At 37.1% G+C, this 15,627-nt stretch overlaps 2 protein-coding genes across 3 annotated transcripts in view; one reads left to right on the top strand and one right to left on the bottom strand.

Annotated features, from left to right (window-relative positions):
• The window catches only part of alpha-Man-IIb (alpha-Mannosidase class II b), a 1,038,654-nt gene that overhangs the window by 1,014,684 nt on the left and 8,343 nt on the right, over positions 1-15,627 (bottom strand). The gene's annotated exons all lie outside the window — the stretch shown is intronic.
• The window catches only part of LOC136832281 (uncharacterized), a 44,314-nt gene continuing 42,614 nt past the window's right edge, over positions 13,928-15,627 (top strand). Inside the window, exon 1 of the mRNA XM_067093160.1 lies at positions 13,928-15,206. The gene's annotated coding sequence lies outside the window, so the exon portion shown is untranslated. The remainder of the gene's footprint in view (positions 15,207-15,627) is intronic.

Genomic DNA, 15,627 nt, shown 5'->3' with positions numbered 1-15,627 from the left:
GGGAAGAAGGACAGAGATGCAGAAGAGGCAACGATAAAAGATGAAGGGCAGGTCTTCAGAGAAGAAGGACACGATAAAATAAAATAACACGAACGAGGGACGAAAAAAAAGAGTGCATACGTGGGAATGATTAATGATAACGATAAGGAGAGAAAAAGAGAAGAGAGAAAAAGTTAGCCGATGCAAATTAACGCGGAAATATGCAAAATGTCCGGAGAAGTTGCGAGGGCGATATGCAGATGTAATGGAAGTTGCAAATGCTGAAAAAAAAAAAAAAAACAGCGCCGGATATTTACAGGAATGGTTTATTGCCCGGTAAAATTACGCGATATGGCAAGTCTGTTAATTTGCAGTACGCGGCAATGACAGTTTCGGCCCATTACACGAGAGAGCGAGTTTATGCTCACAGATCTAACCGTAATGTTTCCGTGTTGGAAGACCAAAAAAAAATGGTTCGGAATTTTCCAAATTTGTTCCCTAAATTGGACGGATGCTAAAGAGGGTAATGGAAGTTAAACAGGCTGTTTAAGTTTATGGCAGAAACGTGCCGATAGTCGATGTTTCAGTAAAAGTTAATTAAAGCTACTGTGTTCATAAATATGCTTGTTTGTAAGTATGCGTTTGTATATGTATGTATGTGTATATATATATATATATATATATATATATATATATATATATATATATATATATATATATATATATATATATATATATACATATATAATATACATTATATATATAATTTATATATAATTATATATAAATATGTGTATATATACATATGTATATATACATATATATACGGGTAAGAAACACTCCACACCTAATCATAACCCGATGGGGAAAATTACATGAAAGTACAGTATAGCTAGCTGGATTGGTTGTAGTTAAACGCTCAAAATCTTCAATCTAATTATTTACGAATCTGTGATGAATGAACAATGGATCCTTACAAAGATATATGAGGAAGCAATTAATAATTCGAAAAGGAGTCATGCAAACTCACAGAGAGAGAGAGAGAGAGAGAGAGAGAGAGAGAGAGAGAGAGAGAGAGAGAGAGAGAGAGAGAGTCGTCAAACGTTCATCAACAGTAAAACCAGATAAGATTTGGATTTTCACGAAATCTATGAGAGAGAGAGAGAGAGAGAGAGAGAGAGAGAGAGAGAGAGAGAGAGAGAGAGAGAGAGAGAGAGAGAGAGAGAGAGAGAGAGAGAGAGAGAGTGTGTGTTATCGAACGTTCATCAACAGTAAAAGCCAGATAAGATTTAAATTTTCACGAAACTATTAGAGAGAGAGAGAGAGAGAGAGAGAGAGAGAGAGAGAGAGACTCACGTCTGCAAGCAAGTGCAAAAACAGCAACCTGCTAAGTTTGATACATTACATAATGCATTTTCTGTATTCTACAGCCGCGTAAAGTCTACCTGCCGGACTACAGACCGTTGCAGCATACAAATGAACTTCAAAATTATATAGCGACGTTTATTAACGACGCGCCCAGGTCTCCCTTACGAAATTCCGTCCTCGTCGCAGCGGTGGTGGGCTGATTACACTCACAGCAATGCACAAGCAGCTCAATTTACCCCTCATTAACCCGGAAACTTTCGTCGCTAATTGTACAGACGTCGACCAAACCTCATTAGCCAATCAGAAAACAGGAGGAGCAGCGTTGCTGCTACATTAGCCAATCTGGACGCTGGTTCTGTTACATCATCCGGGGAATTAACAGTGACCCAACAAGAATAACAACAAAGTCGGGACCAGAGTTCACCTTTCGGCTAATTACAATCGGCTAATGAGACAAGGTGGATTAAGGCGTCAAGATGCACTGTGCAGAATCTGCCACTATTGCGAGAATATTCTCAATTACGCAATGACGGAATATGAGAAAGGGAAAAAGATTCGCGGTAAATTACTGAGAAGAACGTACCGTAATCAGTTTTTACACAACACACAACACACACACACACACACACATATATATATATATATATATATATATATATATATATATATATATATATATATATATATATATATATATATATACATGTATGTATGCATATATATGTTTAATATATGAATATGGATATGCAATATATTCCATTTATAATACACATAAATAAATAAGTAAAAATATATATATATATATATATAATATATATTATATATATATATATATATATATATATATATATATATATTCATATATATATATTTGTTTATTTATTTATTTATATGTATTATAAATGCATATATATTGCACATCCATATTCATATATTAAACACACACACACACGCACGCACATATATTTATATATAGAAGAAGTAGAGTTTAGCGAAAGAAAAAAAAACGCTTTCCGAAAACCAGCCAACAATTCAAAATTAGTCTCCAGACGGCAGCTGATCATTTAGGTAAATCTTACCTGCCCTTAATGAGCGCAAGCACTGACATTTCATCACGCACGCGCAAGCAAAAACCAATCACAAAAACAATGAAACTATCTCCTTCTACATTCAGAAAGTAATCACCTGTATATAGTTTAGCAAACGGCATAAGCACACTCTCTCATTGTGTATATTACGTATGTACACACCATCCGGAAATGCGTTACCAACAAAACTATAAATAAACATAAGTTATCTATCATCTCTTTCGGTGTATACGTGCTTATACGCATACAGATGCGGTATCATGCAACGACAATTATACATGACATAAGGCATACTAAACTGAAACGTTCAGAAACTCTCAATTTCCATAATCTCAACACAAAATAAATTATGCAACACATTACCAAAAGCATTAACAAAATCTCTACTTATGGTCCTAGGTATGCATACACACACGAATTAGCGTCTTACAAAAGAAAATGCTATACAACACATATCTTAGCTTTTGTCCGACACACACGTCGTTTAGAACAGAAATGACTATACAAAAATCTCTGCAAAATGCATAAACACACACACATATTCTCAGCTTTTTGCGCACACAAACACACACACACACACACACACACAAAATAGCGTCTTAGGACAGAAATAGCTACACTAGAACAGAAATAACTATACAACACATATTCTCTGCATTTATACCTACGTATGCACACACACACACACACACAAAGCGGCGTCTTAGAACCGAAATGACTATCCAACGCATCCACATTAAACAAACTCGAATGAGCCCAGGGAGACCCCGGAATTTCCCTAATTTCTTCAACCGATGACTCCTCATTAATCACGCGATCCCAACATCCATATCCAGCATACTTGCTTATTACCAGTTGCGATATATAAGCAGGAGGAGGACACTAGCATCGCATGCATAACTAATGCACACGCTGTATCAAACGGGCGTCAAGACGAAGCGAGTGTAATTGCGTCCCGTGTTTACACAACGAATTACTCGGCCTGAGGAACGGGCATTTGCGATTCTGATCTTGGAGGAACCATAGATATTTTTTTTTATACGGATAACTAGACTCAGACAGGTGTTTCTTGAAATAAAATATTTCTAGACAGCACGAAGACCCGCTGATAGCTCAGAAGAGAGAGAGAGAGAGAGAGAGAGAGAGAGAGAGAGAGAGAGAGAGAGAGAGAGAGAGAGAGAGAGTAATGAACTGTTCAGCATACTAAATTTTACGACAAGAACTGGGACTTGATCAAAACACCACACGCGACTCAACGTTTTATCATGGCGATAAAGTCATATCATATCGTAAGTTTTTATGGCGTTAATCCTCTAATTCATAAGTAGCCTGGTCTTCTTGTCATAAATCTGTCAACAACATTCACAACTCCTAGGTTTTGTTAGGTGCACTGTGAATAAGTCTATAGTTTATTCACCTGTTACCGGTTACGCTTTGGAATTCTCTTTCAGTTTCGGTTTTTCAACCTTAATTTCCTTACGCTTCTCCATTTTTTAGTTTTCTGTAAAAGAAAACTATTGTGCCGGTTCTGTCTGTCCGTCCGCACTTTTTCTGTCCGCCCTCAGATCTTAAAAACTGCTGAGGCTAGAGGGCTGCAAATTGGTATGTTGATCATCCACCCTCCGGTCATCAAGCATACCAAATTGCAGCTTTCTAGCCTCAGTAGTTTTTATTTTATTGAAGGTTAAAGTTAGCCATAATCGTGCTTCTGGCAACGATATAGGATAGGTCACCATCGGGCCGTGGTTAAAGTTTCATGGGTCGCGGCTCATACAGCATTACTGTACAATGAGACCACCGAAAGATCGATCAATTTTCAATGGCCTATATTATACACTGAACAGAAAACTCGATTGCGCCGAAGAGATTTGGGCGCATTTTTTACTTGTTTGGTTCTTCGGACCTGGACTATGAAAATGACGTTGCCTGCTACTTTGTCAGTTGCGCTTGAAAAAAATCAATCATTAACTAGTTGAAAAAATAATCATTAACTCATTAACTTCACGTCAGTCATGTTTCGTTTATCAAACCTTATAAATTCTTGCTCTAATGTATTGTGCATCTATGTGGCCTAAAATATCATTGCATCATTAACTGCAAGGCACATGAAATCATATTTCACCATAAAGCTAATCGTTCAACACCATGAAACACTAACTGGCATCAAATTACCATCATAAAAGTCTCATTAAAATATATTCCCCGTTATAAAATGACACCACTTGCGCATTCAATAAAAAAAAAAATCCTGAAATTCTACCAGACCCCAACCCAACCCGTACCTCCCACCCCTCCCCCTTTCCTCCAACCTCCCCCTCCCCCAACACACACCGATAAAGACGGCGGGAAATAACGCCATACTTCTAAATAAAACGACTTCGTCGATCCATAGAAAAGTAATTCCATAGTTCCATATAAAAGTCCCATACTTCGGTAACAAAACAGCACCATAATTCTGTACGTAATGGGCTTCTCGGGAAGTGGGGGGAGAGAGAGAAAATACCATTAAATAAACTGTACGGAGAAACTTATTTCCAGCATGCCCATTGTAGAAGACAATCCGCTTCCGAAGATAAGAATAAAAATTTGGTCGAAGAGAGCGAAGTGTGACGTCTGTCGCAATAACAATACGGTCAAGAATGCCAAAAATTCGCGGCACCTTGATAAACTGTTATGTAATATAAATCCACAATTACATAAATAAATTGTACTAATATACACGGTTTAGGTTTAATGTAAACACTGAGCGTGGAACACCACTCAGGTGTTCGAAAGCCTTGTTTTTATCTTTTATATTTATTTTTATAACTGTGAATTTTTATTACGTAATTGCCAAGAATATTAAGAACGTGGCAGACAACAGTGACGACTGAAACTAAACTATAAAAGTAGCATTACAACATGATAATCACACCAATTCAAGTTATTAACTGAACTCGGAACCTACACTAAAACTGAGTTAGAATAATATTGTGGGGAAAACTATCCTACGACTATCCTGGCAAAACCTTCTACTTTAACAGGATGACAGTAGACACCATTATCAGTAACGACGCAGTATTCGAGTTTGAGAAGAACGCTGGGATCAAGGAGAAACCTAGAACTCCGACGCAATGAACTAATTCCTCCGAAAATAGATTACCGTAACCTAAAGGATACGGCGACAGGATGTTTTCCATTTCTGGCCGAAGAAGAAGCTAGCCATGATGTCGCACGTTATCTAGAAAGGATGTCACAATACGTTATGTTTATAGAAGAAGGAAAATTATCAAATACAAAATAAATAATTGAATCACTGCGTTCATTTACATAATGTCGTTGGCTCCTCTTCTAGCAATCATACTTTCATTCTTATAAATCAGGGGATGGCCACTCTGTTAGCTCTACTTAAAGTTTTCATTGAAACCTCGAGGCAATTACTTATTCCATCTACAATGTTATAAAAAGCATTCATTGTACTTAAATTAATAACTATATAAAAAAAGATACCTACATAGGCTACGTGCAATAACTCAGGAGTCCAGCGACTCTTCATGATGTAGCTGAAATAATCAATATCTATCAGAAAAGTTTACATATCCCCATGTACTTGCCTTTAATAATATCGAAAAAAACGCACAAACTTGTCATTAATAACATCGATAAAATACACATACTTATTAATAATATCGAAACAATACACATACTTGCCTTTAATAATATCGAAAACAATACACATACTTGTCATTGATAATAACGAAACAATATACATGCTTGCCATTAATAATATCAAAACAATACACATACTTGGCAATAACAATATCGAAACAGTGCACATACTTGCCTTTAATAATATTTAATAATATGATAATAAAAAACAACACACATACTTGTCATTAATAATATCGAAACAATACACATACTTCGATAAAATACACATAATAACATCGATAAAATACACATACTTATTAATAACATCCAAACAATACACATTCTTCCCATTAATAATATCGAAACAATACACATACTTCTCATCAATAATATCGAAACAATACTCATACTTCTCATTAATAATATCGATAAAATATACAAACTTGCCTTGAATAACATCGAAAAACTACACAAAATTGCCTTTAATAATATCGAAAAAAATAAACATACTTTTAATAAAATCGAAAAAATAATATCTTGCTTTTAATAATATAAAAAAAATATACATACAATGACAGTATTTATAAAAAAATAAAACTCAGAATACAACACATTTAAAACATTGGCCAGTTTTTTGCCTCTTACAATGACACACCAACGAACACGCACATACACACACACACACACACACACACACAAAATGCCATACTTTTTACATTATGGAAACCCAGCCTGCAAGTTCGCCCGTTTCAACACATTCCCTTTAAACATCCAAACATTTCAGCCTCTAAGGAGAGAAATTACGCCGAGAATAAGACGCTATTACAATGGAATACCCGCATTAAATGCAATTAACGCTCGAGCCACCGCCATTTCCATTCTCATCACAATTACAATTGCGTGTAATTATATAAATGACGCAATCGCCGATCATGCATTGCCCAGGTGCAAAAAAAAAAGTAAAAAATGCGGCGAAGTTTCTTCGGCGCAATCGAGTTTTCTGTACAGCGTATAATGCTGTATGAAACTCTCAGTCGCGGTCCATGAAACTTTTAGCCACGACTCGGTGGTGGCCTGTGTTGTTGGTACCTATAGCGATTCCAGCCGCACGATCATGGCTAATTTTATAACCTTAAATAAAATATAAACTACTGGGGCTAGAGGGCTGCACTTTGGTATGTTTGATGATTGGGGGGTGGATGATCAACATACCAATTTCCAGTCCTCTAGCCTCAGTAGTTTTTAAGATCTGAGGGCGGACAGTCAAAGCCGGCACAATAGTTTTCGTTTACAGGAAACTAACAAAAAAAAAAAACCCGTAAGATACGACGCAATTCAGATGCACCTTGAACAAATAATCAAATCTGATGTCGTTCAATACGGCTATCATCATTACACTTTATATATTGTATAAAACTGCAATCGAGATCAAATCTTTCATTCTTCAGACGTACTTATGGATCGTTAAACAGCACTGGTACTTGTGGGATCACTGTACTGCCTTACACCACGCAAGCTCGTTCACTGCTATATCAATAATCCCACAGTGACATACCTGACACTATGAAACCTCACCACAATTGCCTTGTCAATGCCACTGTAAAACAGTGTGAAATTGCCTTGGTAATTCAGGTGTGAGTTCCACTGTTAATGCAAAACAGCCTAGGTGAGCACTCCACATGGCAAAACCTTCGTAAAACTGCACACAGTGCCATATATTCTATATGGCACTGTGAAATGAAGTGTAATACTGTAGCCTTGACAGTCCCACTCTGAAACCAACATACAATCAATCGTTCAAAGATTCTATTCTGAAACATTGAAAATCTCTCAGCCTTCCATGCGGTCATCAGAATGACTTTCAACCAGGCTTGATCAAACGATAGATATATAGATAGATAGATAGACAGATATACAGACAGATCCTATACGAAATTTACAAGCTCAGGGTCAACCGGTTTGATCAGTCTTTCACATCATTTGCGTCTCACCCACAGAACTCTCCACCTTCTTCGGTGCATTCTGAATCAATCAACCTACCCCTCTTCTGTCATAACTTAGGGCGTCCATTTAACACGTTTTAAACCCTGGTAGTTTTTACACCGTATAATGAAAAAAAGAAATTCCACGAAGGACAAGCTTTGTTTTGAGCAGTCTTGCCGTCTCGATCAGGACACCATAAAAAATGGTTCTTTCTCACCGATACATAATAATGAGCAAGTGAAAAACTGACGCGCGTCCCCATCGAAATATGCATACGAAGCATTTTGAAAAATGACCATTATCAAACGGGATTCGCGCGTTATGAACTCCTGGTACCATGAAAACAAGTTAATCCTGTTACAGATTTTGCCTAACCATTTAATGAAATCGGGTTTGGCTAACCAGTTTAAAAATCAGGTGTGACCGCTGTAATCAAATGAACTGCAGGTGTGACCACCTTCACTTTGATATCTAGGTATTTCATGTTTGTGTCAATAAGTATAATGAGTTTCAAGTGTGATCCCTTCAATACAATGATATACCGAAGTACTGTTTACAATGACATTGCACTAAAAGGTAAGAACGAATTCCTTAAACTTGTAACGGTGATCATTATAGGAAAGTATAATGACACGAATTGCTTGTATAAACACCCTGATGTTTATTTTGTGTCAATAAGTATAATGAGTTTCAAGTGTGATCCCTTCAGTACAATGATATACCGAGGTACTGTTTACAATGACATTGCACTAAAAGGTAAGAATGAATTCCCTAAAACTTGTAACGGTGATCATTATAGAAAGTATAATGACACGAGTTGCTTGTATAAACACCCTGATGTTTATACAAATACAGTCACTAAGTACAGGCCTAATGTACTTGATAGTAATCATTATTCTGGTCATTCTCCTTGTATTAACGACACAACGGGTGACAGCAGCCATATCAGTAAAGTATTCATACCGAACAAAGGATTTATGATACTACGTCACTGCGAAGTCATTATAACAAAAGTAATAAAACTACCTAACCGTCCATGCATCATAACAATGAATAACATTTTACCGTACGATTGATAAAACGCCACCAACAAAGTATGAGGGGTTATGAAGACTTGTATAGTGGTCTCTAGGTTACATGGGTAAACATTCAAGTGTCACACCTGTCAACAATAGGAGGTGGCAAATCTCAACTATGTCTGGTCATCAAAGTATCATTAAGACTCATACAACATCATAATGTGCAATTGTTCATCAATAACACCATAACATTTCATAACCACGCCATCACAAGGTGTTCACATTATTAGGAAACATGTGATGACGGTAATTTCATGAACAATAGCATACGTTACAAGATGTTGAATTTGATCGTTACATAAACAATAGTATATGTTATAAAATGTTAAATTTAGTAGTCACCGTAAGAAGTGCTTTGCCATTATAAGGATGTTAAAATGCAATCGTCATGTCACATTTGGAAATGACAGCAGCTTGCAATAATGTTGCTCAAAATCCAAACATATTCATTTACCATAGTAAAGTTTGTAACAATCGGAACAGCGATTCAGAAGATGAACCGTATTCACATAAAACAAGCCCACAAGGTCCACTGACTTGGAAATCAAGCTTCCAAGGGATGTGGTCTTCATTTGAAAGAGGTAACAAAATGTAACAGGAAATACAGTTATTAGAAAAGAAAAAAATAACTTAATAAATAAATACATAAAAATGTAAGTAGATGTAGCAATAACGCTCCGGTTAAGTCACTTATCTGTCAATCAATGGCCTGTCACGTCACGTGGAAGACGAAGATCTCTACACGAGTCACAACTCAGAACAACAGAGCATCAAACCACAAATGTTACCACCACAGAAGCACGAGGCCACATTATCAGAACCGAAGAGGTATTCAGTCACAAAAATGACCGCCACTGCATCCAGAGCTGCATCTGTGACCACTGCAGTAATTTTAGCAACATGTGTGGCCACAGCAGTAATTTCAGCAACATGTGTGACCACAGCAGTAATTTCTGCAACATGTGTGACTGCAGCAGTAATTTCAGCAACATGTGTGACCACAGCAATCAGCAATTTCACAGCAATAATTTCGACAACATGTGACCAGCAGTAATTTCAGCAACATGTGTGACCGCAGCAGTAATTTCAGCAACATGTGTGACTACAGCAGTAATTTCAGCAACACGTGTGACCACAGCACTAATTTCAGCAACATGTGTGCCCACAGCAGTAATTTCAGCAACATGTGTGACCGCAGCAGTAATTTCAGCAACATGTGTGACTACAGCAGTAATTTCAGCAACACGTGTGACCACAGCAATAATTTCAGCAACATGTGTGCCCACAGCAGTAATTTCAGCAACATGTGTGACCGCAGCAGTAATTTCAGCAACATGTGTGACCACAGCAATAATTTCACCAACATGTGTGACCACAACAATAATTTCAGCAACATGTGCGACCACAGCAGTAATTTCAGCAACATGTTTGACCGCAGCAGTAATTTCAGCAACATGTGTGACCACAGCAATAATTTCACCAACATGTGTGACCACAACAATAATTCAGCAACATGTGTGACCACAGCAGTAATTTCAGCAACATGTATGACCACAGCAGTAATTTAAGCAACGCGCATTCGACTGATTATGTTATGCATAACAGAATATTACAGTAATGAATTTTGCTTAGGCTACGTTGTAACTTGCATCATAACGATCAACGTACTACGTATCTCATTTTTGACCAACACAGCTGCGTCACCAGCTGCATGCCTGAGCACTTTACCATTACGAATCAACAAAAACGAAAAACACGTAGGTGTTATTTCTCTTTTGCAACGTTGAGAATGACCCCTCTCCCCCCCCCCCACAAAAAAGGGTCCCTCTACTACAATAAACAACTCACAAATTCACAAACGAATAATGGGGTTCCTATTGAACCGTATAAATTTACAGTGATGTGTTCCGCGTTTTTTGGAAAATCCTACCATACTTAACCATAATAACAGAAAGAATAAAGAAATCAATAAAGCGGAATTTTTTTTTTCCTTTAAACAACACATGTCAATGGTATGAAACTAATGCCCTTTTCTATCCCAAACCAAAATAAAAACAAGAAAATAAAAAAAAAGGAAGGACGACGGGGACGACAGGGGGAGGGGGGAGGGGGGGGCGGGTGTTGCCCTTAACTCCCATGGAAGTGACGGACACTTAGCCCCGTACAGGAAGGAAGGTCATAGGGAGAATGATTATGAAAGATAGGGCAAGAGGAGAGTTCTAAAGCCTGACGCGTGAGTAGAGTAGAAACCATGATTATAATCATTATTACTCTTATTCAGAAAATGAACCCTATTCATACGGGACAGGCCCACCAAAGGGGTCATTGACTCGATATTCAAGCTTCCAAAGAATATGGTGTTCATCAGAAAGACGTAACCGAAGGTTACAGGAAATACAGAAAGAAGAGATCGCTTATTAAAAAACAAAACAATAATTAACAAATTAATACGGATAAAAACGTGGGTAAATCATTACAACACATGAAAAAAAACACAAAATATATCCAATGCCAGCCACAACAGCAGAAGCTCCAACCGACTGGAATCCCTCCTTCCCGCGTTTGTCAAGTCGAATCAAAAACATTTCTCGACAATAATCACCTAATGGAATATTCGGTTAATCCGGGCAATTCGATGATTAGCTAATTGCATCCCAAACACACGGAGGGATTTAAACATGGATATAAATAGGGATTGACTGACTTATAGATTTATAGATTTTAAGCATACATGCCAAGCACCGGGGCAACTGAGGCCATTCAGCGCTGAAACGGAAACTGACAGTGAAAAAGTTTCAAAGGTGCAACAGGAGGAAAACCTCAGAGCAGTTGCACTATGAATAAATTGTTAGGAGAGGGTGGAAAGTTAGATGGAAGAAAGAGAATATGAACGGAGGTACAGTGAAAGGAAAGAAAGAGAGCGACATTCGCGAACGCACTATGTAACAGTGCGAAACAGCGTCGCCAGAAACCGTATTTTCATCTTACTACGTCTACCTGAGAGAGAGAGAGAGAGAGAGAGAGAGAGAGAGAGAGAGAGAGAGAGAGAGAGAGAGAGAGAGAGTCGCTTGGGACTACATTTCCCGGCTGCCTATGATCTCATCTGCAGAGGAAGAGTCACAACCAAGAACTGCAGTCTCATCTCATTGCCCCCATCTGAGAGAGAGAGAGAGAGAGAGAGAGAGAGAGAGAGAGAGAGAGAGAGAACTGTTACTAGGAGAAAACTGCATAAGCTGCTTAATCTACTTCGTTGAACAAACGTCGCGTGATTAGCACAAATCTTTTCGCATCAAAACAGAAATCGTAAATAAAAGGGAATCGCGCTTACGTTAACAGCTTTAACTTAATACGAACATATACAGTCAATACTCTTTAAACAATAATATAAAACATATTGCCGTAACCAGGGGAGCAGATTACAGCTGCGAGTTAATATTTAATCAAGATCTAACAATAGTATATATAAAATGTGGATTACGAAAGAAACATCGTGCTACTAGTAATATTAATTTTGGTAGTAGTAACATTGCTACCACTCTCTGTGTATTATACATACATACAATATATATAATACACACACATATAGTATATATATATATATATAATATATATATATATATATAATATATATATATATATATATATATATATATATATTATATATATATATATATATATATATATATATATATATATATATATATATATATATATATATATATTACCAAAATTATGAGGCAATGTTTATTACAAAGACCAATATACAAAAATTTATTCCACAGCCCTCTGAACGCAAAGCTTAACATGTTTCGACAATTCCAGAAAATAAAAAAAAATCCAACTCCCTGGGAAATATAAAGAACTCCATCCATTCCAAATGTTTTCTGTTTTTTTCCCAAAACCTAAACCTGAGAATTATGTTTCTTCAAAAGCTCCGGGGAGAAAAAATGTTGGAAAAAAAAAAAAAAAAAAACTCTAAGGAAAAAAAAAAGTATAAGTCAAAACCTGGCCCTTTTTAAAATGCCGTTCTTTGCAAAGCGCCTTTGATCTGGCGCGACAGTAAACAGGCATGGCCCGCGCACTTTCATTTTAAAACTGCTATCGCCGATTTTTTTGCGCCGGTCCCATATATCCCGACAACCTTGTTTGCTCCGCACACAACTAATGGGTACCGACATTTAATTGATTCGCTTTAAAACATACACGACGGCTAATTCAATATCCATATCAGACTTCCATGAAAGCCGGCTTATTACCATTTTTTCCCTCCGATCAAAGTTTTCCTCTCGTTCTGAAAAATGTCTTACTTTCCGAAGGCTCGTTATGGCCCATTGCTGCTCATATCAGGCTGCCAAAGTTTGTTGCAGGTTCCAGTAATTCATAACACGGAGCCCCCGAATTACAGTTTAATAACATTTTCACTGTTGCTCTAGAGAAACATTTAATGCACCCAACATGATCATAATAAATATTATGAATAAATTTGTGTGTGCGCGAGCGCTTGATTTCCAGTTAGTGAATCCTCGTCCATAAAAATACGCCGCAACATTTTTCAAATGATCATCCGCAGATCTTCCATACGAGCTTCATACTTTCTCCATTAATATCTATCCTTCACCTCTTCTCCATCACATCCTCCATCCTACCGAAAGCCTGCTCTCAATCCTTGCAACCCTTTCCTATATACTACAGGAGCAAGTATATGAAGCCTAGGGCCTGCATTTCCCATCCTTTTTATTTTGCTTACTCTCCGTTATTCCTTCTTTCACTCTTCCTCGTAGCCATCCCTTCTTCCTTTTCTTTGTTTTTTTCTTTTTTGCCCCTTCCCTCTCTCTCTCCTTTGAAATCTATCTAGGATTGGGCAGTGTATTAGCATTTAATTGGATAACTGAAAACGCTTTTGATAGGCTTTTCCCGGGAACAAAGCAAAGGGGTAACCTACGCCTGAGAGAGAGAGAGAGAGAGAGAGAGAGAGAGAGAGAGAGAGAGAGAGAGAGAGGTTAAACAATCACTCTGAACATAAACCATCGAAGACAGCCAGCATAAACCACACTGCAACCAAACTGGGAAGATGATCGTGTAAGAGAACAAAAACATACACTGAAAAGTGTGTAATATTAAACATCATGTACAGCAGGCTAAACTCCAGAAAATTTGAACCCTTTTAATAATGAAATAACGATCATCTAAAAAGAACAGTGGCGTCAAAGGAAATGTAATTAATTCACTAATTAAAAAAAAATTGTAACTTGTTCAAAAAACAAAAAGCTGCTACACGGTAATGTAGCACTTCAGGAATATGGAGACCAAATCTACGTAGCCTACGCAGGTAGATTTTTTGTCAGAATACCAAAACAATTTAAAAATAGAAAACTTTCGTTTAACTGAGATTTTTAAAATTTAGGCCTTAATACATATTAACTATCCTAACAGAGAGAAATTAATAAATGAAAAAATTGGCCATGAAGAGCAGTGATAGGCCTATGCGGGTAATAAAATTGTTAACAAATCTGTCTTATTTTCAGAGTTTAACTTCGGTCAATTTTCCATATAGGCTATTCCAAAGTTCTGCATTTAACGAAAAATTAATCGTAGAACCCTTGGTGTGGAGTGTCAAGAAAAACCTTTATACACTTCTTATATAGGCCTATATAGTTTTTAACGATTTGTATGCAAGAATACAAAAAAAAAAATCTTTTGTTTACTCGGTGATGGTTTGATGGTAACAGCGAAATTTAAGAATTTATTTGTTTATACTATTGCTCCTGGATAGCTCTTCAAACTGACTGTTTGGCAGTTAAATATGTTTTCTGATTCTGCCTTGGAGTTTTCTGTCCATCAGTCCAGCCCAGTCCAGTCCAGAGTCCAGATTCCAGTCAAGAGCAGTGTTTCATCAAGCTCGTCTACATATTTTGGAGATTCTACATTTTAGAAAGCTTCAAGCAGACCTGAAGCAGTAAATTCCACCAAGGCCGAGTGAAGAGATTTCGAGGGCGAGGGAAGGCGTCCCATGTAACTTGGGCAATATCATCTTGCCTGTATAGTGTATACCATTTTGAAGACCAGCATCTCGTGGAACGTAAGTCAACTGAGAGTTTTTTGCATGCTTAATAAGATAGTTGCACTCCTTGGATCGATTTGTGCATGTTAAGGTTTAAATTACGGTCGCCAACACATCGATACAAATTCAAGTAAAGGACTCAATCGCTATAATTACCAATTAACTTGTGCCTGTTGTTTACAGACCATTTATATTTCGTTTCAAGAAATTTTCCTATATAGGCCTAATCTAAATTAATTCTTTACGTATTTACTACTTTTCATTTACGAAACTGACTTCATTGCACGAAGCAAGTTCTTTGATGAGGCTTGTTGAATTTCTTACTAATTACGTTGAATTAATAGACTATTTAAACTCGTTATTTCAAGAGCTATTGTCTTAATTGTAGGTCCTTTATGTATTGTGAAGTGAAATTACCACGGGTGATTTCCTCTCCGGG

This window comes from Macrobrachium rosenbergii, chromosome 49, assembly GCF_040412425.1.
Source record: "Macrobrachium rosenbergii isolate ZJJX-2024 chromosome 49, ASM4041242v1, whole genome shotgun sequence".
Lineage (NCBI taxonomy): Eukaryota > Metazoa > Arthropoda > Malacostraca > Decapoda > Palaemonidae > Macrobrachium > Macrobrachium rosenbergii.
Note: the sequence above shows the minus strand (reverse complement) of the source record. Positions and strands in the feature narration are given on the sequence as shown.